At 40.3% G+C, this 22,853-nt stretch overlaps 1 long non-coding RNA gene across 9 annotated transcripts in view; it reads left to right on the top strand.

Annotated features, from left to right (window-relative positions):
• The window catches only part of LOC114018314, an 84,656-nt gene that overhangs the window by 21,242 nt on the left and 40,561 nt on the right, over positions 1 to 22,853 (top strand). For all 9 annotated transcript variants that reach the window (XR_006292692.1, XR_003563705.3, XR_006292688.1 and 6 more), the window contains one exon: positions 21,809 to 21,922. This is a non-coding gene — a long non-coding RNA (uncharacterized LOC114018314). The remainder of the gene's footprint in view (positions 1 to 21,808; positions 21,923 to 22,853) is intronic.

Below are 22,853 nucleotides of genomic sequence, written 5' to 3'. Positions count from 1 at the left end.
CCCAACATGTAGGATCAAAGGAAAGAAGTGCACTCGAACCTTATTGTGCCAGTCTGCGTCCTTTCAATACTGAATTGTGTATGTTTTGTCTCAGTCTCGGGGCACTGGAATCTTTTTGCCATGGATATTGGCAAGAGTCAGAGCAGACTATGGATTAATGATGGGTAGGGGTAAGTATAGGTTTAGGTGGTCTCCCATGTGTAAGTGTGAAGCAGGGCTGTAAGAGGGCTTGAATTGGTGGTTAAATTTTACCAGTGTGGTATTTTGTTTGGGGAATAGGCTCAGTGTTTGAGCATTGGGCAAGTGCAGGTAGTGTATGTTCATTACATGAAAAGCCTGGTCATTGTTCAGAGAGGGCAGAATTAAGGTTGTGTGGGCATTTATCTTAACTCTGTATTTTCTTTTTTAGCAGTTTGAGTTTTGCCGCATTCAACATTCTGGAAGGGAGACAGCTATCACAAGGCAACCTTACCTCTGAATTAACAAACAGTTCTTTGCCATTTAATTTCCTAATCTCTATAACACAGATAAACACTTGTTGGTGGGACTTAGTGGTCATTTAGGCACCTGTAGTTCTCAGTTAGGTTTGCAGTCAATATGGTACTGTGGATAGGTATAGTCAAAAGGGCTTCTCATCTTAGATATCAAAGAGCTTTACATTGTTATGCCCATTTCACAGAAACAGAGAGGTGAAGTGACTTGGCTAAAGTTCACCCACCTAAGAACAGTCACACACCAGTGGTCTTTCCATTAGGCCACATGGTTGCTATGTAATTCTTAAGTGCTCCTCCCCAGTCCTGTACATTTTCTTACAGTAGAATGGAGATAATGGTCATGCTTTGAATTTTTTATGTGTAAAAAAACAAACAAACAAGGAGTACTTGTGGCACCTTAGAGACTAACAAATTTATTGCTGACAGAACCAGTGAGATAAATCTCATATATGGCCTATGTCCCAAACCCTTGACAGTTATAGTACATGGTGGTTACAGTTGCTTTAAGCACGACAGAGGATAATGGTGGGTCTCTCTCCTTCTCCACCCCTGTCCCAGCATTCCCTACACCACCACCCCACACACCAATATTTCTAGCTCCTCCTCCCCTTCCCATCTCACTAAGACATTAGCTGGCACTGCAGAAACCATTAACATCTAAGAAGTTGACCCTTCCCATCTCCTGTCCTATGATGATGTGTACACATCACAGGTAGCAGCTTACCCTAGGGCTGCGCACTACCCTGGTTATGGAGCCTTGGCTTCACACTGAACTGGACCCCTTGCTCCCATCACCCACCCCCAGATGGGACTCCTGACCCTGCTTCAGCTAAGCTTCCGCAGCCATGCTGCAGGTCTATCCACTTTGCCCCTTTCCCAAACTAAAACCCACATAGATACACACATCAGCCAGCCCCCACCCCACTCCAAGGTGATGTTTATCTTAATTATTTATTTTCTGGATTTCAAATGTTTAAATTTGCATTACTTTCAGCCTCCACCCCCTGATCCCAGATCACATGGCGGGTGAGGGTAACCTCGAACTTTAGAGACTCTGGTCCCATAATCGGAGACTTGGTTTGATCCCTCTGTGTACAAGAGGACTGCCTAGTTAACTTAAAAACTTTTTTGGGGGGTGGGGGCTCTATATCTCAGGAACCCCTTAGCAAAGTGGCTCCAAATTTGGATTATTGACACTACCCTGACAAGCTCTCCCTCCCACCCTACCCCCCAACGAGGCACACCAAATTTCAAGGAAATCCAAATAGCTGTATTAGGTTAGAGCACTTAGAATAGTCAGGCTTTAAACAGAAAGTTGGTCTTAAAAATCTAGCAAGGACACAATGAGTTAATCACTGAAGAAGATTGTCAATCCCTCTGTTTAGGAGAGCAGAGTATCTCTATTCCTTTCTTGTCAAGAGGACACTGAGGGTAGCATTAGATGATAGTTCTCTCAAGTATTCTCTCATTTACTGGAGGGAGTGGACTGTAAATTGTGGGAATACCACACAGTTCCCTCCTATAATTATTATTTTTCCATACTTTTAGTGAGTGCACCTGGCATTCTTATAAACATCAAAAAAGAAGGGGGAAAGGAGAGTTTGTTTGAACAGACTAGCAGCCCCAACTACCTTTAGACCAAGCACATCCCAGGTGTACAAGTGCCTGTTAACATGAAAGTACCCTCTTTCATATACTCCGTCAGCTTGAAAATCAGTTATGTGTTTGATCAACTTTTGGGAGCTTTGATACCTTTTATGTGCCTATGAATTACTACCAAATAGCATGTTGGGGCCTAGGGCTTACAAATACCACTAGGATTTACAAAAAAGCCTTTCAATACCCTGGGCCAAGATGACTATGGAGTCAACTTTTTGTCAAGCATCAGAAATATCAGAATCAATGTGTATGGTTGCCGTTTTCAGTTTCTATGCATTATGCAACACTGAAGACTTAAGCCTAAATTCTGCAGAAACTTATGCATGTGCTTAACTTCACAATGTATGAAGTTAAGCATGTGCATAAGTCTTTTCAGGATTAGGACCTTAGTCTTTATTTAGAATATCATGAAAAGGTCATGTTGCACATCAGGACACCTGCTGTTCTTTCATACAGATTTGAAACAAAAGACTAAATATTAAGATAAACAATAAGTAGTTTTATTTAATACATCACCTATCCTTGTTGGATATCTACCTAGAACCACAATTAAACTAAAGCTCCAAAAGTTTCACCCAATACAGGACTTCACCAGGTCTTTGGTAATATGAACTCTGGGATTTTGAAGGAAGCTGTGCTCCTATTATTCCAAAGTCCTAGATACATGGAGAAGTTCTTTCCATTGCATTATGTTCCAGATAAATTAGGAATTAAATCTCTTTTCCCCATCTATCCAAAATTCCTTCCCTGTCAATTCAAATAAAACATTTGTTCACCTCAGACATTTGAAATCTCTCAATCCTGCCCTAATTAATACTATCTCATTTTCCACATAGGAATGGCAAATTGCCAATTAGTGAGGTGCAATGCAAGGAAAATAAGCAGGTATGAGTATTGTCCAGTATGGCTATAGTGGAAATATTTCAAAAACTAGTCATAACCACAAATTCATAGCTCTCAGAATCCAATATATCTTTATTATAACTAAGTCTTTTGGGGTGTAGGAGTTCCATTTCTCATTACTTTTTATTTTATTTAAATAAGTCTTACTTTGTTTGGTTCCCTCCCCCACTGGCTCCTAAAACCCTGAAAATAATTTTGTGTGTTCAGACTGTGACAGCAATAACATGTTACACTTATAACCAAACAACATTCAAATACAACACACCCCCACACAGCAAATCATCTTTGTTCATTCTTCTAGTTATATGGCTGATCTTTTATCCCCAACTAGTACACAGTTCCAACATAAAACTAACTTTCTATTAAGATGTTTAAATTATATTAGGTATAGCCGATCTGAACATTAGATGCAATTTTATTTTGTCAAAACTGAAAGGTTGAAATCAGGCAAAGCAATGCCCTAAGCACTGCACTACAGACACTCGTCCTGAACTAAAGAGCTCAGGTTTTTGATCTGAAAAAGGACATTGACACCTCAATTTTTTGTGAAAAAAAATTGGAAAGTTTTTGGTTCTGTTCCAGTACAGAATAAAACACAGATTTCAAAACCCCAAAAGTTGCTGTGAAATGGCATCTTCTAGTCAGTGTGTGTGTGTGTGTGTGTGTGTGTGTATTATAAATAAATAAATAAAATAAATAAAATCACTCACACACACTCACTCCATAATCCTACCCATGTATTAGCTACAACATACTAAACAATTCAAAAACAGGAGACGCTACTTTATAACAGACAATTAAAAGCATACAAACCTCAGATCCTAAAAAAACAAATAACCAAGCAAAATTAAATAATATTGATATCTATTGTATTGATTGCATAGGTTCATCACTTACAAAAACAGTATACTCTTTATCAAGTCTGTGCAAATAAAACTCCAACTTTAGATTTATTTTTTTTCCTTTTCCTCTCTAGTCAAGAATATAAGCAGATTGTAACAAAGGAGTATGGGTTTTATAAATCATAGCACGACTGTCCTGATCCTCACCTCAGGTTATGAAGGACTTGGCATCTTGTGCCACATAGCTCTCCATAAACTGCTCTCCTGTAATACACACACCACTTTTGCACAGGACTGCTGCCATTTTTCATGTGAGAAAGCAGCTATATGAAGTGATAGGAGCTTTCAGAAGTGAAAGAATGGGCACTACTTTTAATTTAACAGAAAGTGGCATTTCATCCTTTCGCCTTGCTAGTGAACTTGTTAGTAATGTGATGTGTCACATAGGCTGCAGCAAAATCATGCATTGCACCTCAAGGATCAAGTATTGCTTCTCATTGAAAATGTAAGGAGGTTTCACAGTAAATTCCTGTTTCAATTCATAAGCTCTATTATGGTTTTCCAGTTGAAAAATAGTGTCCAGTACATAGTGTTTGGTCTTAGTACGAAAACTTTCATACTGACCAGAAATCAGACATTTAAGGGTCACGGGCATTCACAACATCCTGGGTCATGTCACTTTATTCCAGCATAACACAGACACCTGTGTCTTATAGTAACAATTCAGTCTCCCATGATGTAATTTTACTGTTGTAGCCAATGTGCCAAAAGTATCTTGAAGTGGCTTTTATCATAAATTAACAATAGACACATAATTAACGACTCCTGTGTTTCACTGGAATGAAAGCCTTGTGCGGGATTGCTGTGTCACAAGGCATCCTGTGAAGGACAGTATTTGATTACACAATTCAGTAACACAAATGCTTTTAGTTGGTATTCTGGACAAGTGTGCTTAAATTTTATGATCATTTTCAAGTTGTAACGAGATCTAGTGAAATGAGCTAATAAAGCAGAGCAAAACATGAAGGCACTTTACGTGCATTAGTTAATTGTAACAGAAGTACCTGCCCCATCAATTAAGCACAGGTAGTGTAAATATGTTTTACATAGTCTAATTATTACATTTTTGCAAGTAGAATTGGAATTCCATGGTGAAAGAGCTATGCAATGGTTTTTACTGGGCAATATGCACTGATTTTTACATTGCTATGTTTATAACAGTTCTGTTCCCGCCAGAAGATTCCCTTGCATTTAAAGAACTGATAGAGTTTTAATTAGAGACAGGTAAGCCATTTCAGAGGAGATAAAAGCCTGCTAAAAAATGAGCCTAGTTTGTGGGCTGAACTAAAGCCTAAACATTTTGCTCCCAATACTTCTCTCTTCTAGGTCCCAATCATAGCATCATAGGAAGTGGATGCTAGCCTTGCTGAAAACTATCTCAGGACATCAGCAAGTACAGTATGGCAATGTCTGGACTAGCTGTTATCTTCAGAATCATGTGACTTCTAGTGCATTTGAGTGGATCCAATACATTCTGGGATACTTCTCGCATGGGAAAATCCTGGAGTACACAAGATTTCCAGAGAGCTATTCTAGACATTACCAGTTTTTAAATCTCTCATAAAAAGAAGACCTGTTAGGGGTCATGGATAAGAAATTGAGGGTTAAGGAAAGGAAAGGGTGGTGTCAGGGAAGATGCATCTGTTTATGCTGGATCAGAGGTAGAGAGAAAAGATTCTGATAAACAAGAAAATTCTGTGGACCTTCTGCGCTTCACCCAGTCCCTTGTCATAGAAGGTTATAATGGCTGCTCTGAAAGGAAACTTTTTGGGAATTAAAAATATATTGTGAATTATGCACCAGTTCACTTCCATAGGCATTTGATACTTGATGTTAAAGATGCCATTGACTTTAAAACTAAGATGTCAGGTTTTTTAAAAACAGAAAAAATCTTTAAAAAGAACACTGTTAGGCACACAATATAGTTAATCGTAAAACAAAAACAAAACAAAGACCCCAAACTCTTACAAAATTCGAGCAATAGCAATGTTTCCACAATTTTTTAAAATTCTACTAGAAATAGGGGTGTCATTTTTAAATTCTATTCCCCTTCATTTATTGTAAACCAAACTTGGCAGCATTATGCTAGTGCATGAGACCTAGAAGGGAAATTAATTAAAAGATAAAAAACACTTCACAACTGAACTCAGAAGAATGCAAAAAGTTCATCCAAACTCAGAGAAGACAAATTAAAGTGTATCAAGAGTGAAAAGTGCATTTGATTTTTTTTTTTTTGGTAGTGTGAGGGGATGGTAGGCAAGGATTTTTTTAAAAAAATGGCAGAGGATCTCTATGCAGTTTCATGGCAGAAGATAATATAATAGTCTTGAGAAGCCATCACTAAAAAGATACCTTCGACATTTTAAAAAAAATTCTTAGAGTCAATCAATTTTAAACAATAAACAGAAATATGGAGTAGGTTTCAGTTTAAGGGTGTGATTTTGATTCCCAGGCATTGCTCATGTAGATGCTCACAAATAAGCTTAAAGGTCCCAATTTCAGAATTAAATGAACACTTTATATTGAAAGAATATAATAAAAATCTTGCTTTTTTTTAAATCTAAAAATCATTGTTTCAGACTCTTTAAATAATAAAATGTAAGAGGCTTTAACAATCCATTTTAATGAACAAACATGTTAGTATAGTGGATTGTAACATCTACTGTGGTAATAAGACTTGACAGGGTGTTCATTGTTGTACCACAATTGGCTTGGGTGTCTTGTGAGGCACAAGGCCAAAGGCCAACTGCTTTCAACTAAGGAAGGGTGTATGTAGACCAACAATGCATGCCCTGTAGTATTTTCTTGCAAAATACTACCTTATTCCAGGTGTAGAATGGATTTATGTTTTGAAGTGAAACAAGATGGGCAAGAGGCATTTAAAATTATTTCAGCCACTGTTGAGAGAGCTAGGTGCATGTCATGTTAGTGTGATTGCAACGTCATAGTCAGTCAGCTGTACCTCCGCAGAAGCCAATCAGATCCACTTGATTTCCTGATGAATCGTAGTCTCTAATTAGAACAATTTTTTTCAGTGGAATACACCTTACAATGGATATAATCTGTGTTAATTATAAAAATGAGGACATTATATGCTACACTGCTTGGAAAAAGGGACAAATTACATTCACGCACACAAAAGAAAATGGAATTTGACCTCTGAAAAATCTGATTTACAAAAATAGTTTCTCACTGAATGGTAAGATTTATGAACTCATGCAACAAGTTTGGCTGCATCAGTCCAGTTATTATATTGACTTTACTCAGGAGAAAGTACTGTGCCAAAAGGAGCTTGCCAAAAGAAAAAAAGAGCAAAGTCTGTGGTTCTCTTATTTAACAAAGCTCCCTTCCCATGTGCATAAACGACTATGCTTCCCTTAAAGCATAAAAGCTACTGAAGGACTGAGATCAGCAAAAAGGCGGTGGGAGAGGAAGAGGGCAAAACATACTGCTTGTGTGAGTGGAGAATGTCTATTCAGAGAAACAGCAACATAGGAACAAAGGGGTCACCTTGAGTTTTGTTCTGTCCACCCAGAAGCTTTACAATAAAAGCCAAATACTTATGAACAACAACAATTGTTGAAACATCACTGAGACACTGCCCATCAGAAATAAAGCAGTTTCTGAAAGGAAAAAACCCCCACCAGTGAATAATATAAGGGGGATGTTTTCTAGTTCTTTAAGGAAAATATTTTTGGCCAGGGTCCAATGCCTGGAATTGTCACACTTTTTTCTAGACACGATTTTCTTTTGTAGCTATTCCCCTCTACTGGCTGCTTTTCTAGTTAGCGAAGAGAGAAATGATGACATTTGAGGGAGGAGGGATTGCGGAGAATTCAGGCTACACATGCATGTTTAAATTTGGTATGTTAGTTCATCTAGATTTACTGGGGGCAGCAGTAGGAAGAATAAAAGGAGAAGCTATTTTCTTACTTCCCCACTGGCCAGAAGGGACAGGGCCTCTGGCAAGGATATCACAACCTTGCAGCACCTCATTTCTTCTTTCCCCCTCAACTGGCAACCATCATGTTGATTCCAGCCTCCCCACAGGCTGGTTTGTCTCTGTGCTGGCCATGAGGGAACACACAAGCAGGGGTACAGCCTCTTTTCCCTCATCCTTTACAAAGGTTTTTTTTCCTACCTGAATTTCCACATATTACAGGGGTATTTATTCTTTCCAGCACTGGAATTCGGGATGGACCTGAAAAACCAATGTTCATTTTCCTCTGTTCCTTAGAACAGCCCACCACTATTACTGGCTTCAGCCAATGGACAAAGTTCAGTGGGACAGTTTTATGAGGTTCCCCCTGCCACTCCTCATCCACAAGTTCTCTCATTCCCTATATACAATGAATGGGTGCAAACAGATTCTGGGCAGCCAACAGCCTTCTCTACTTCACAAGTGGCGCCCAGCTGCTTGTACTGAGACTTGTGCATAGTTCTACCCATCTACCTTTTTTTTCCCCCAAGGAGCCCGACTCTGTAGTATCTGGCACTTTACAAAAGCTAACCAGTTGTCACAACATTTGTCTGGTAGGTATGCATCCTCCACCTGTCATTTTCCAGATGAGAAGCCTAAAAGTTGAAGAATGGAAATTTTGGCAGTGTCTAAAATTAGGCACTTAATTCCATATTTAGGCACCTAAATTAATGGCCTGATTTTCAGAGGTACCAAGCACCCCCTGGGTTCTGCTGATGTTCCATATTTACTCTGGGTGCCTACATATGGCCTTTGGTGCCTAACAGACTCGTAGGATTCAAAATTTTGACCCAAGTGACTTGATGCAGGCTAAGGGACTCACCAGGTAACATCAGGGATTGAAAGCAGAAGTTTTTTTACTCCCAGTCCTATTTTATTTCATGCTGATGAACTGCTCCTTCCCCTTGAGCTATACTGGTAACTCAGCAAAGGGCCATATCAATTGTGAGCAGCCAGGTGGTAGCCAGGAAATGAGTAGTAGTGAGTAGCGGCATCCTGGACAGCATCCTTAGTTGTGAAGTGGTTGGGGATCCCACTGGCCAAATAATCAAGGGATGTGGGGCAATGGATTTCATGGGCCTCAAAGACCAGCAGTGTTCAGCTGTGGGGGGGGAATCATTGATAACCTGCAAGTGGTAGTAAAGTAAACAATGGGAAGCTTTCAACTCTAGCAGTGATTTTACACTTTCAGGGCTATCTCCACAAGGGAGAAGGGTAGAAACAGGCTAATAATAGAAATTGAAATTAGAATGGACATTTTGAGGCTCCCCAAAACTGCAGTCTTCACAGGTCCCAAAGGCTGGCTCTGCCTTCCATGAATTGAATTAAAATAAAAACAAAACAAAGAACACACCATCACATATAGTCACAGGTGGATGAAAGTTCTCAAGGAATCAGGCATTTGCATTGGAAGGCATGCAAAACTGGACTTGCTGCCTCACAGACGCGCTGGTTTGGGTTCATCACTTTGGAGAAGGGGGAAGAGGGCCTGCCTTCTTCTTGCAAGGACTACCCAACATTAGTCATTTGCAGATAGTTGCATGTTGATAAAGCTGTAGGCAATTTCACCATTAAATCAATGTGTTTCCTTTCTACTATGTTCATGGCAAGTGGTATGGTATTTCATAGAATCATAGAATATCAGGGTTGGAAGGGACCTCAGGAGGTCATCTAGTCCAACCCCCTGCTCAAAGCAGGACCAATCCCCAATTAAATCATCCCAGCCAGGGCTTTGTCAAGCCTGACCTTAAAAACTTCTAAGGAAGGAGATTCCACCACCTCCCTAGGTAACACATACCAGCGTTTCACCACCCTCCTAGTGAAAAAGTTTTTCCTAATATCCAACCTAAATCTCCCCCACTGCAACTTGAGACCATTACTCCTTGTTCTGTCATCTGCTACCACTGAGAACAGTCTAAATCCATCCTCTTTGGAACCCCCTTTCAGGTAGTTGAAAGCAGCTATCAAATCCCCCCTCATTCTTCTCTTCCGTAGACTAAACAATTCCAGTTCCCTCAGCCTCTCCTCATAACTCATGTGTTCCAGTCCCCTAATCATTTTTGTTGCCCTCCGCTGGACTCTTTCCAATTTTTCCACATCCTTCTTGTAGTGTGGGACCCAAAACTGGACACAGTACTCCAGATGAGGCCTCACCAGTGTCGAATAGAGGGGAAAGATCACATCCCTCAATCTGCTGGCAATGCCCCTACTTATACATCCCAAAATGCCATTGGCCTTCTTGGCAACAAGGGCACACTGTTGACTCATATCCAGCTTCTCGTCCACTGTAACCCCTAGGTCCTTTTCTGCAGAACTGCTGCCGAGCCATTCAGTCCCTAGTCTGTAGCGGTGCATTGGATTCTTCCGTCCTAAGTGCAGGACTCTGCACTTGTCCTTGTTGAACTTCATCAGATTTCTTTTGGCCCAATCCTCCAATTTGTCTAGGTCCCTCTGTATCCTATCCCTACCCTCCAGCATATTTACCTCTCCTCCCAGTTTAGTGTCAAATGCAAACTTGCTGAGGGTGCAATCCACACCATCCTCCAGATCATTTATGAAGATATTGAACAAAACCGGCCCCAGGACAGACCCTTGGGGCACTCCACTTGGTACCAGCTGCCAACTAGACATGGAGTCATTGATCACTACCCGCTGAGCCCGACAATCTAGCCAGCTTTCTATCCACCTTATAGTCCATTCATCCAGCCCATACTTCTTTAACTTGCTGGCAAGAATACTGTGGGAGACCGTGTCAAAAGCTTTGCTAAAGTCAAGGAACAACACGTCCACTGCTTTCCCCTCATCCACAGAGCCAGTTATCTCATTATAGAAGGCAATTAGATTAGTCAGGCATGACTTGCCCTTGGTGAATCCATGCTGACTGTTCCTGATCACTTTCCTCTCCTCTAAGTGCTTCCAAATTGATTCCTTGAGGACCTGCTCCATGACTTTTCCAGGGACTGAGGTGAGGCTGACTGGCCTGTAGTATTTGTCTTCTGTATAAGCACCATTTTGTTTAAGAGGAAGATGGGCAAGAACACAGTTGCTCAGTGGTATGCCAGGATTAAGTTAAGCATGATTAACAGAAAGTACACAATATTGTACAACTCCTGTTAGAGATGTTACAGGGATGTTGGATATGGAAAAACCCCTTCCCTAACATAAGTGTCTATAAAAATGGACCCTGAACATAAATACCTGAATAAAAATCATTGTAATGTGATTAGAAACTTGGGAATTCATATTTTGAAGCTGGATGCACTTTTACTTCCCCTTTACAGTACTTGGTCCCTTTTTATAGCAAAACAGCATATCACTGAATTATTAAAAATAAAACATCTTTCTGCTTGTGGGTAAATTATACTCTAGAGAATAACGTTCAGAAATGGTGAAGTAGTAAATGTGTCCTGCTAGGAACTTCATGAGTTGTGTTATCCCCTGAAAAAAAATGTACACAAACTAATAAAAAATCCTAAAGAGTAATCTGAAAGGGTGAGTTAAGGGTTTGATCAAAGGCCATGGAAGTCATAGGAGTCTTTTTTATCCCAGTAAGCTTTTAATCAGACCCTAAAATGAGCTGCCTTCATATTTTTTGGCAGAGAAAATTACAGTACAGGATTGTACTGTCACTTCCAAACATCATTTTTTAAAACTCATGGCATGTCCTAGGTACCAATGGAGCTTCACTTCAACTTTGGAATCCTTGTGGTTGCAGAGTCAAGATATTAGCATGTCAGTAGCAGAAGTTGGCACAGCTGTCTTTTTAGCATCCGGGTAGTGAATCTTTTACATATATGATTAATCAGGAATATTCTTTATTTTACACCCTCATTATTTGCTATTCTTGCTACATCCTCCCTTTGGCACATATGCCACATTAATTTACACCTGACTTAGCTTATGGCACCATTGACATTTTGAAATTGGACTGCAATGCCTGCATTTCAGTGTAGTGCTGGGGGAGGGGGAGGCAAATCAAAACATTTTAAAAACATCATGCAAGCTCTGTGAAACACACAGGTGCTACAGACTGAATAGCAAACATAAAGCTTAAGCTCAATGTGATGTTGCCTGCTGATTCCATAAACAACAAACAAAGCCTTTGAATAAACAGCTTGAGTGAGTTGTTTTCCCTGTGGTCTGAGAACCTGCTAACCCTAGACAAATTATATTCAATATGTAAAAGTCTCATTATCGGAGATCTCTGATTAAAGAAACTGAATTTGTGCCATTATATTCAGTGAAGGATTAACTACTATAGTCAGTTACCTGAAGGGAGAAAGAAAATTTAACTCTTTCATGGGGCACTTCATCCAGAATTGTTTTCAAGGATAGCCAATTACTACGATTTCTAGGAAACAAATAATTCTGATGCAATGCCATAGCAAAAATAGTGCCACAACATAGCCGTGCCACAACAATAAAATAGTGTGCCTGGAGTTATGTGAAAAGTGATTACTTAAATATCTAATGGGGGTGACAAGGTGGCAACTGAATTTATAAATAGGCAGGGAGAAGACCATTTACTGTATTTACTTTTTCCATTTAACCATTTTCTACATGGCTTCCATTTTCTATTGCAGTATTCATTCTAATGACAGTAGATATTTATCTGTACTAAGAATCCCACATTTGCATTAAATAGTACCTTTCTCTACAAGTAGTCCCACTTGAAACCAGCACGACTACTTGCAGAGTAGATCATTAATGAACATGAGAGAAGTTTGCAGAGTCTACCTCTTAATTGGAAAAATTCAAACTTGCATTTAGTGAATTGGAGCTTGAATTGCTTTCTAAATACTTCAGTATTTGAGCTTAATGGGACTATTCACATGCATAAAGTTATCCACGTGTTCAAGTACCTTGTTGAATTGGGTCCTTGGTCATTAATAATGGACTATTTCCACCCTGTTCCCTGATATGGCTAGGTAATAATAGCGACAATGTAAACAATATAAACTTGATTGTAAAGGGGGGAGGGGCATGGAAGACACACACAAAGTAAATATTTGTTTTGGTTAAGGATGAAAGTATTCGGTTGGTTTGAAAAAAGGGGATACATTATTAGGATGCTTTCTTTGAATCAACTGAATTCCTTCCAAAATGCCTTATGGAGTGGCTGTTTAGTATTCATCTCCATACTCCTGTACAGCAATGGCTGTTAATCTTCTAAAAGGTACAAAAATGGGCAAAAACATAATAGTTCTACAAGCAGGCTTATTTTTGCCTCTCTGCCTTAGTATTTTCTGAACAAAAAATATACAATTCTAATAGTTAACTAAGTTAAATAGCTAACACTATAAAAACAAAGGAATTTATAGCCTAGCGTACCTAAGAATCAGTGACACCACTTCACTGCTCTCTTCTGTTTTCAAGGTCAGTGCTAAGATAACACATAGTACATATTATACAATTGTATAGTATAGGAGACATGATCGACTGAGCCATAATTCAGAGAGCTTGGCCCTGAACTCCTAGCATAAATACTGAGTGAACTGTACCTACACCCTCCATTGCTTCTCATTGTGTAGTTAACGTATTCATTCGCTGCTAGCCCCCAGCAAGCAAAACCCAGAACAGGGAGGAGAAATGCCCGAGCCATGTTCATTCAGATCTCAATCTTACCAGTTCAGATCTGGAGTTACTCCATAGACCTTAATAGTGTAATGAAATTAGGGTTGCCAATTTTGGTTGGATGTATTCCTGGAGATTTCATCACATGACAATCTTTAATTCCTGGAGACCCAGGCCAATCCTGGAGGCTTGGCAACCCTAAATGGAATAAGTGGAGTTGTTCTGGTTTTAGATCAGCATAAATGAGATCAGAATGTAGGCCATTTTGTTGTTTAAGTCTCGAGAAATATACAGAAAACGTGGTTGGTATTTACTGGATGGATTTCTACCATATTCTGAAAAGTTACCTTTGACATGAAAGCCGCTGCTCAAAAATATAAAATGTGATTAGCAAAAACAACTACACACAGACACACACATACATTTAGGAAGATAAACAAAAGAGAACTTGAGGACAAGCTAGAGGAAAGGTAGGGGTTTTGTTGTTGTTGAACACACACACACACACACACACACACACACACACACACAGAGTTTGTTCCAGGAAATGTCTAAAATGCCTTCTGGTAACTTTTAAATAAACATGAAAATCTCTCTTTGAATTCAAAATGTTTCAAATAATGACAAAAAAGAGAAGTGTGCTTGGACTACAAACAAATAAAAGTAAATTAAGGTCAGGAATCACTCTCCATAATTAAAATACATTATCTTTTCTTTCAGACTTCAGTTTTCTATCACATAACTGCATTAGACTTGAACGAGGCTTTAATGTGCTGCACAGTAATCTTTTCCTGTACACTAATACCAACAGACCTAAGCTACATTTCTCAGCTAGAATCTAACATTTTGGGTACATGTTACTGTCGCAGTTTCATTTGTCAGTAAAACCTTGTTTACTTGCTTCCTGTTATTAATTATGGGAAACAGGATCCCTGCAAACTATAAGAGAGGCTCTTTTAACTCCTGTCTAGACTTTTCAAGGCAAACTATAGATGAGTCCTTTAATGTTTGTGCAGAGCCAGAGACTGCAAAAAAAAACAAAAAAAACACAAAAAAAAACAAAAACATTGTTACCTCACACAGCTTAAGACTGCTTATCTCACTCTCACACACAAAAAACCCCTTAAATCACTGCAGCTCCTACCCTTATTATTAGGCACTGAAGTAACATTTTCTTTCATAGTTGGAGACTTTCTTCATCTGTCACACTGATTAATTAACAGCTCACAGTATGAGCTCTGAGCTTCAATAGCCTACTGAAAGCGAGAGAGAAAGATCAACATTAAATATTCCATAAAATGCTGAAAAGGAAAAATGCTCTCTTAATAGGAAGGGATCTCTCATACAAAAAAACTAGCCTAATTTCTGTTTCGTTACATCACACATGCTAATATCATGCAAGGAGCTGAAAGCAGATGTATTGGGGAGGACTAGTAAGGAGAAAAATTGCCGTAGACTTTAAAAAAATATTTAAATCAGGCTATGTTTGCTGAGAGGAAATGGGGGCCTAGAATACTAGCACTACACTAATGGAACAATTCTCACCAGTGTTGTAAGAGCTAGTATTAACCTACTAGAAAAATAAGCCTGTAACACAACAAAAGTTTATACACCAAGATCTGGGGGAAAGATAGATTTTGCAGAGTCTCAACCTACAGCTCACAAAAAAGCATTTACACATTTGTGGGTTCTCTCTCCCCTTCCCCTAAACTGTTACCGTCTGGCAGTTATTTTAAGAGTTTGACTTTCTCCCCCCTTTTCTAAGCCCCTCCAATAGTGCTGAGTGGACAGAAATTATAGATGCAAGAAAAGCTGACAAATGACTAAGGCCCCTCCCCAAGTGCCTCAGACAGTCAAAGCTCCTGCCAAAACATGCCTGAAAGCTAGTGAGGAGACAAAGACACAAAGATTCCATTTTCTCAGTGAAAATAGATTTCATGTGTAGAACACCAATGAGAATAATAGAACACTGACACATGCTTGCATTTTCAGAAGTAAAAATAGGAATGAATATTCCAAGGATGACTGAAATTATACTTGATTATACAGCAAGCCCAACAAATGTTGTTTAACCCAATAATCTTTTCAGACTGCAAAATGGTGTGATAGTCTAAAGAATTTGTTTCAATAATAGAAAGCCTGGGGTTCAACAAAATCCAACCTGATCCTACACTGCTTACTAAGAATAATCTTTGCTATAGTATATATGCAATTAAAACAAAGCAAATTTAAAAAACTGTCTTTCTCAAATGTTTGGTGAGGTATTAAAAACCCTCAGGAAGGTTTGATACTATTAAAAGACTCCCCCACGCCCCAGCATGTCTCATTACTAGAACTGCAGAGAGAGTTTAAAACCCTGACACCCAAGCCTCTGCAATCTTGCAGTCTTTGCATGGTAAGTTCATTTTGCCTTATTAGGATCTGTGGTGGCATTCATCAATGAGCTGGATCTGGTCTGCCTTGGAGCTGCGCAAATGAGCAGAGAGTTGGATGCAAAGTAGTGAGGTGGAAGGGAGGGGAAGAGCATGATTTCTCTTTGAAAAGAGTCTGTTCATCAGGAAATTGGGGTGAGGCTGTGCAACTGGGAAAGGGGAAGATTTGAGTGTTCAAATTTCTGATTTAAATGTAAGAATATTTACACTAAAATACACTAAGTTAAGTGATTTTTAAAAAAATATTTGGATAGCTCTGATCCCACTCCTTTATCACTTAATAGCAAAAGTAGCTATGATTAAAGGAAGTCTATAAGCTCCCCTCGGGCTGACAATTTTGGAGATCTTTGTTGGGGGAAGTCAGGATGTATGCAAGGGCTTGTTCATTAGTATGGTTTTTCCAAATGCTTTCAGCTCTGATTACTGTTCATCAGAATGCAGCACTCTTGCTAAGCATCTACTTATAATAGCCCCCTTTTTTTCTTTTACACAGGATGCCTACAGGTCTGCTGCTATTCGATATACCCTCCACAGTCCAGTAAACCAGCAGACTTTCAGCAGAAACATTAGGACTTACTATATGATTAACAGGTTAAAAATGTAATTAACTATACCTGTTGAAGTAATAGACTAAGAAATAGCACTGGGGATATTTTAATTTTTATAATATTTTAAATACAAATTCAACCCTCTCCTTCCTTCCCCCCATTCCCTATACACATACCAAAGGAGTCAATGTAGGGCAGGTTTCACACTTCAGGCTAGATCATGATTGCCACAAGCCCTGCATGAGGCATGGCACATAGCTGTGGCACCCCAGGGGCTGCACAAGAAGGGAACTGTTTGCCTTTCAAGCAATCCCTTCCCTTCTTCTCCGTGGTTTGTACCACAAGCCATTAAGATATGCCCAGGAGGACTCTGCTGTGAGGACCAGCACATTGTGAAGGCCAAAATCAACTTCCCACTCATTCTCTACCGCTTCCCTGTGCATACAAGTGTGCAACAGTGTCGGTCTCCGGCATACCCAGATCCAGGGGCTAGGCAGGCCATGCTGAGGGGTAAGGAAAGTTCTTAGTCCCCTTATTGCTCGGTGTAGACCATGTTGTACTCGAGTCTTCACCATTTGCCTTTTCTATACATTTCTGTACCAGGGTAAATTTTAGAAACATAGGGCTACAATGAGGTTAACGAACAATAGCCAACAATAAAACACTGAGCAAACATCATTTGTGTTACACTAAGTTTGAGAAAGTTACTTAAGAACAATAAGCGAACAATAGAAAACGGTGCTGAGAGATACTCAATGCTTGTCAAACACAGGCAGGCATAGGCCCTACCCCATAAGAATCAAAGAAAGGTTAAAGATAGGGAAGAGGGTTGCAATATGGAAGCAAAGTGAGTAGTTAGGATAAGCACATGATGGATTAGCTACAGATTTATTAATTTGTTTTTTAAAAAGATATAAAACTAAAAAGTTTCCTCCCCAAGTCCTTCCACTAACATCCCAATCACTATAGACACTCCCCAGCCCCCAGTCACTTAGATCCTTAACCTGGGTGTCCTCTTCAACTTGCACCTCTCCTTAGGGCGCCTTACATCCAAGCAGTGTCTCAGGGCTTGTCCACATGGAGACTTAGTGTGCAGCAAGCTGAGGTGTGAATGTACTAGTTTTTTGACTGCAGAATTTTTAGTGCATGGCAGCAGGATCAACATGATGACTTAGTTGACAGCAGGCTAGTGTGGGTAGATTTACATCCTGCCTCACTGTGTGTGATGGGTAGGGCTACACTCTATTGTAAATCTGGGTTTGCGGGACCTGGGCTTGTGGACTTGGTGTTTCCAAGCCCACACTTGAGTGTCCACACTGCATTGTAACACCAATTAATAATTGCTGGGCCTGGGTCTCACAACCTTGCTAACATCTCCATACTGCACTACTCACACCTTATGACAACTCTGTGGCTTGACCTGTGTCCATCACTGCAAGATGACAGGGCTTGGGCCTGAGTCATAGTGGGACTCTGGTTCTGACCCACACCCCAAGCAGGGTTCTAGAACCCGGGTCCTGAGTTTTTGCTGATCCATGTGTGGACAGAAGGGTAGGGGTTGGGCTCCAACCTGAGCCAGAGCCTCAGCTTTTTGTGCAGTGTGGACATTCTGCAAGTCTCTGCGTAGAGAAACCCTAAATGTGTTCTGCATCACATCTTTAAGATAGCCTTTTCTGTCTCCCCACACAGCTACAGATATCACCCAAGCCCTCCATCTTAATTATTGCCACATCCTTTCCACCAGCCTTGCCCAATGCAATCTTGCCTCATTCATAGCCATTCAAAATGCCACAGCTCAGTGGTGGGCAAACTTTTTGGCCCGAGGACCACATCTGGGTATGGATATTGTATGGCGGGCCATGAATTCTCACAAAATTGGGAGTTGGGGTGTGGGAGGGGGTGAGGGCTCAAGCTGGGGGTGTGGGCTCTTGGGATGGGGCCTGAAATGAGGAGTTCAGGTGTGGGAAGGGGCTCCAGGCTGGGGAAGGGGTTGGGGTGCGGGCTCCAGCTGGGGGTGTGGGCTCTGGGGTGCAGGAGGGTGCTCCAGGCTGGGACCGAGGGGTTCAGAGAGCGGGATGGGGATCAGGGCTGGGGCAGGTGGTTGGGGTGCAGGCTCTGGGCGGCACTTACCTCAAGCAGCTCCTGGAAGCACCAGCATGTCCCCCCCTCCCAGCTCCTACACAGAGGTGCTACCAGGCAGCTCTGGGCGTTGCCCCATCCACAAGCACCACCCCTGCAGCTCCCACTGGCCCCGGTTGCTTTGGACCCAGCTCTCCGGTAGTAGCTTGAGGGCCAGATGCGGCCCCCGGGCGTAGTTTGCCCATCCCTGTTGTAGCTCATTACTTCAACTGTGCCACCTCCACCAGTTCCCTGTACCTCACATCAAATACAAGCTGCTGCTTTTCCCTTCCTATCCCCTGGCTACTTTTCTCTCCTAGATTATCAAGAAGTTGACACCAACATCTGCTCAGCCAGTGATGGCAGCCTTTATTGTCCACTTCTTACATTTTCAAACAAGCACCTTTGTGCTTTCTCCTATGCTGCCTTGCACCCATGGTAAGAGTGCATGTAAACATCCACAAAGCCCGTTCATTATCCTCTTTCAATTCCCTCTTTGAAACTTTCTGTTGCTGTGGTGTTAACAAATTAACAGTTAGGGAGCTAGTGTGCTGAAACCACTGGCTATCATTTGTTTTCCTTTGCCCTTGTCTGGCTGTATCCTGATGTCTCATTTTTGACTTAGATCATAAACTCTTGGGGCAAGGAGCACGTTTTTGTTCTGTTTGTATAGCACCTAGCACAGTGCCTAGGCACTATCGCAGTACAATACACAATTTACCCTCCTCTGTCTTCCCTCCACCACAGAACACTTTGGACTTCTCCCACAGCAGTCCCCAAACTCATTCCAGTATCCCTACATCCCCTCCTCTTTTAATGTTCAATCCCTTCAAATCAGGAAGTGACACATGCTTAATTCACATGCAAAAGATAAAATAAAGGTGATAACTTGGCTAGTTTCCCATCCCAGTGCAAAAGTAGTGGGCCATCAGAAGTGGCAGTAGCTTTGTGGACCAGCTCTGGAAGCTATCGCAAGAGCAGGGGGCTGGTAGCATGGAAGAAAGCAGATAAAAGAGCATGGACGCTGGCATTGTTGACTGGATGAAAGGGACAGGGAGTGGAGCACGAAACAAGAAACAAGACAAGATTTGTAAGCAGGAGAGGTAGAGCTATGCTTTATCTACTACAATTAGTAAGCTCACTCTCCGATAAACAATACAAAAGAAAAAGGTTTGAGAGGATAGTTAGCTCAAGGAAGTAGATGACAAACATTACACATTAAACAGATTGACAAATACTTCCCTTTAAACAGGCATATGCTGGTCTCTTCTCCCATTCAGACAACACAATGTATTTATGTTCAAATATTTTATAGAAAAAAGGCTACTTCTCACATCAGCTCCTTAAGATTATTTCTATCTATAAATGCAACAACAATTGAGAATTAAGTCTCATATTCTTGTCTTTAATTCCTCCTAATGTGTCTGAATCTGTTGCAACGATCACAAGTCCTGGCAATAGCTGCTACAGGGTGAGCAAAGCAGAGATATTCAACCTCTACTCTGAAGTGACTTGCTCATAGACAATTGTAAATTTGTCAGACCCTTGGGATAAAATTTATTAACATTAATGGGGATTGCATGATTAAATCACTGTGCATTGCACTGAACATTTAGTTGTTAATGTTACTTCAACACTGGGTTTAGGGTGATTTAATTTCCTGGTTTTTGTTATAGTAATAAGAAAGGCAGGCAAGATTTTTCAAAGCCATCTGAAGGACTTAAACATCTTCTTCCATTAATTTTAACATAAGATGCATGTCTAAATCCCCTAGATGGCTTTGAAAATCTCTACCAAAAAGTCTCCCATAGAACCAGTATGAGAATTAACTCCACAGACTTTAATAGCCTGTGAAGTTTATGCTATTGTAGTATTTCTCTGACTGAGAACTCTTTATAAAGCAACACAGTCCATCACAAAATAAATATTGGAATTTTGTTTTACCATAACAGTTCAATGTGAGACCGTCCCATTTAAGAAAAATAATTTAAAAAACCCAACAGTTTAATAAAGTGGATTTTTGACAGAGAAACTCAAGTGCTTGTTATTGGGATCTGTTCTAGAGGTATGCCATTCTGGCAAAATTTTCAAACCTGCATGCCAAAAGTGAAGCTCCTTTAGAAATCCCAGCACTAAGAGCGAGGCATCCAACTCTCACAGAATTTCAATAGGAGTCAGGCATCTAACTCCCTTAGGCTCTTTTGAAGATTCCAGGCTAAACTTCCAAGTCTGTCTTCAGGCATCGAGATGGAAGGATGGCCTGATTTTCAAAAGCATAAAGAATCTGCAGGTTCTATTGACTTCAACAGGATTTAAGAGGGCTCAGGGTTTTTTTGGATAATCAGGCTATTTCTATTTAGCTGTTTAAGGGCTTGTCTTCATTACCATGCTAAATCAGCGCAGCTGCACGGACATAGTGCATGCGGTTAAGACGCGCAATGCTGACAGGAGAGCACTCTCCTGTTGCATAATTACTCCACCTCAGTGAGAGGTAGAAGCTACATCAGTGGGAGACTTTTTCCACAGTGCCCTTAGTTGACCTAACTTACATTGCTCAGGGGGGTGGCTTTTTCACACCCCAAGTGCAGTAAGTTACATCGACTTAAGCAGTATTGTAGCCAGGCCTTAAGTGTGTACTTTGGGGTTAGGCTCTCAAATGTGAAAAGTTTGGCCATAATGTGCATAGCAAAACTTTACTATGAAAAATAGCACTACACAGATTTTAGCGTTTTTAAAATGACCAACAAAAAATGGGATCTTGACACCCTGCTGACTGGCACCATTTAGTTAAAAATAAATAAATAAATAAACCCATGCCTCACTTTGATGAAATTTATTATTTTGTGTCCCGTCCCCCTCAATAATCTAACTATTCAACAAAAACAGCAAAAAATATAGAAATACAAAAAAGTAACCAGCTATTTGTAACATTACTGAAAACTAAACTATTACATTTTGTTAAAGTTTCTCCCAGTTCAAAACCTTGCCTACTTAGTTTTACCCAAAGCAAACTGTCAGCCAAACATAAACCACTTGACATCAGAATAATAATGTATTATAATACGTAAATAAAAACAACTCTGATAGAGATTTAACACTAGGGGTCCCTGCTATACTAATGTCAGGATCAATTTTCAGCTGATATATTTAACAATGTCCTGAGCTATCACATAAAATTTCATGTTTCTTTGTCTTCCAGAGGAACTGGAGCAGAATTGCAGACCAACAAACGAAGTGAGCTGAAGGCATTTTGACCAATGTCTTCTGTGTGAATTCCACAGAGGCTGATGAAGCATGTTATCAGGTCTCCAAGGTACAGCACAGTCAGTCAGTTGTGCCATAAAATTAAGAAATTATTAGAGTAAGCCATTTTCTTGACCTTCATGAAAATGTCAGGAATACAGAGAAGTCTTGCACTCTGCATTAAAGTACATCTTTCTTAACTGGCATTTACTAAAATTTTATTAAACATATGCCAACTCTGCCAAATAATCAGAAAGTGCAGGCGCCCTAACACAAGGGCAGAGATTGGCTTTTAAGAAGCTCCACCTGTCTCATGCAGTCTGGTATCGTAAACTATTTCTGTGTCGCAGAGTGCAACATAGTGTTTGAAGGATAGACAAAAAGGACTAAGATGAAAGTGATTTCAAAGCAATCCTGTAAGCCTTTCTTCAGGAATCAAAATCATATAGAGACTGAAATAAACGGACAAGAGTTTGAAATAGGCTATAAAATATCATGGCAAATTTTAATTTATTTATTTTGTAGGAAAGGATCTCAAGTAAATGATGCTTCCTAATAAGGCACATGACAATCTCAATTATGAGAATAATTATTCTATGCACTGTGTGCTGTTTTATATTCCCAGCAGAATGTTTTTCATCTCATCAAGAGTTTCCAAGGCTGTCTAGTGTTTCTGTATATGCAAAACATATTTGAGCTTCACTTCCTCCCCACCCCCCCAGCCCAAAGCTTCACTAATTAAAAAAGCCCTGTCAAGTGGTCAGACAGACTGGAACTAGAGGATTATAGGTAAGAGGGATGAAATGAAGGGTTGAAAGCTACAATTTCTCTTTCTGTGGTAGCCGCAGAAGTAGCTGTTCTAGACAGGCAAATTAAAAAAGCGGCTGCCGAGGCTAGCAGGCTTTGTAATATCTTGTTCCCCAACAGAAAGTCATCCAAACCCCACTTGTAAGATGCAGTAACTGCTGGGTTGTTTCTTTCTCCCTCTTCCCATGCAAGCA

This window comes from Chelonia mydas, chromosome 8, assembly GCF_015237465.2.
Source record: "Chelonia mydas isolate rCheMyd1 chromosome 8, rCheMyd1.pri.v2, whole genome shotgun sequence".
NCBI classification, from domain to species: Eukaryota; Metazoa; Chordata; order Testudines; family Cheloniidae; genus Chelonia; species Chelonia mydas.
The sequence above is the reverse complement of the archived record's forward strand: the minus strand, read 5'-3'. Positions and strand labels throughout refer to the sequence as shown.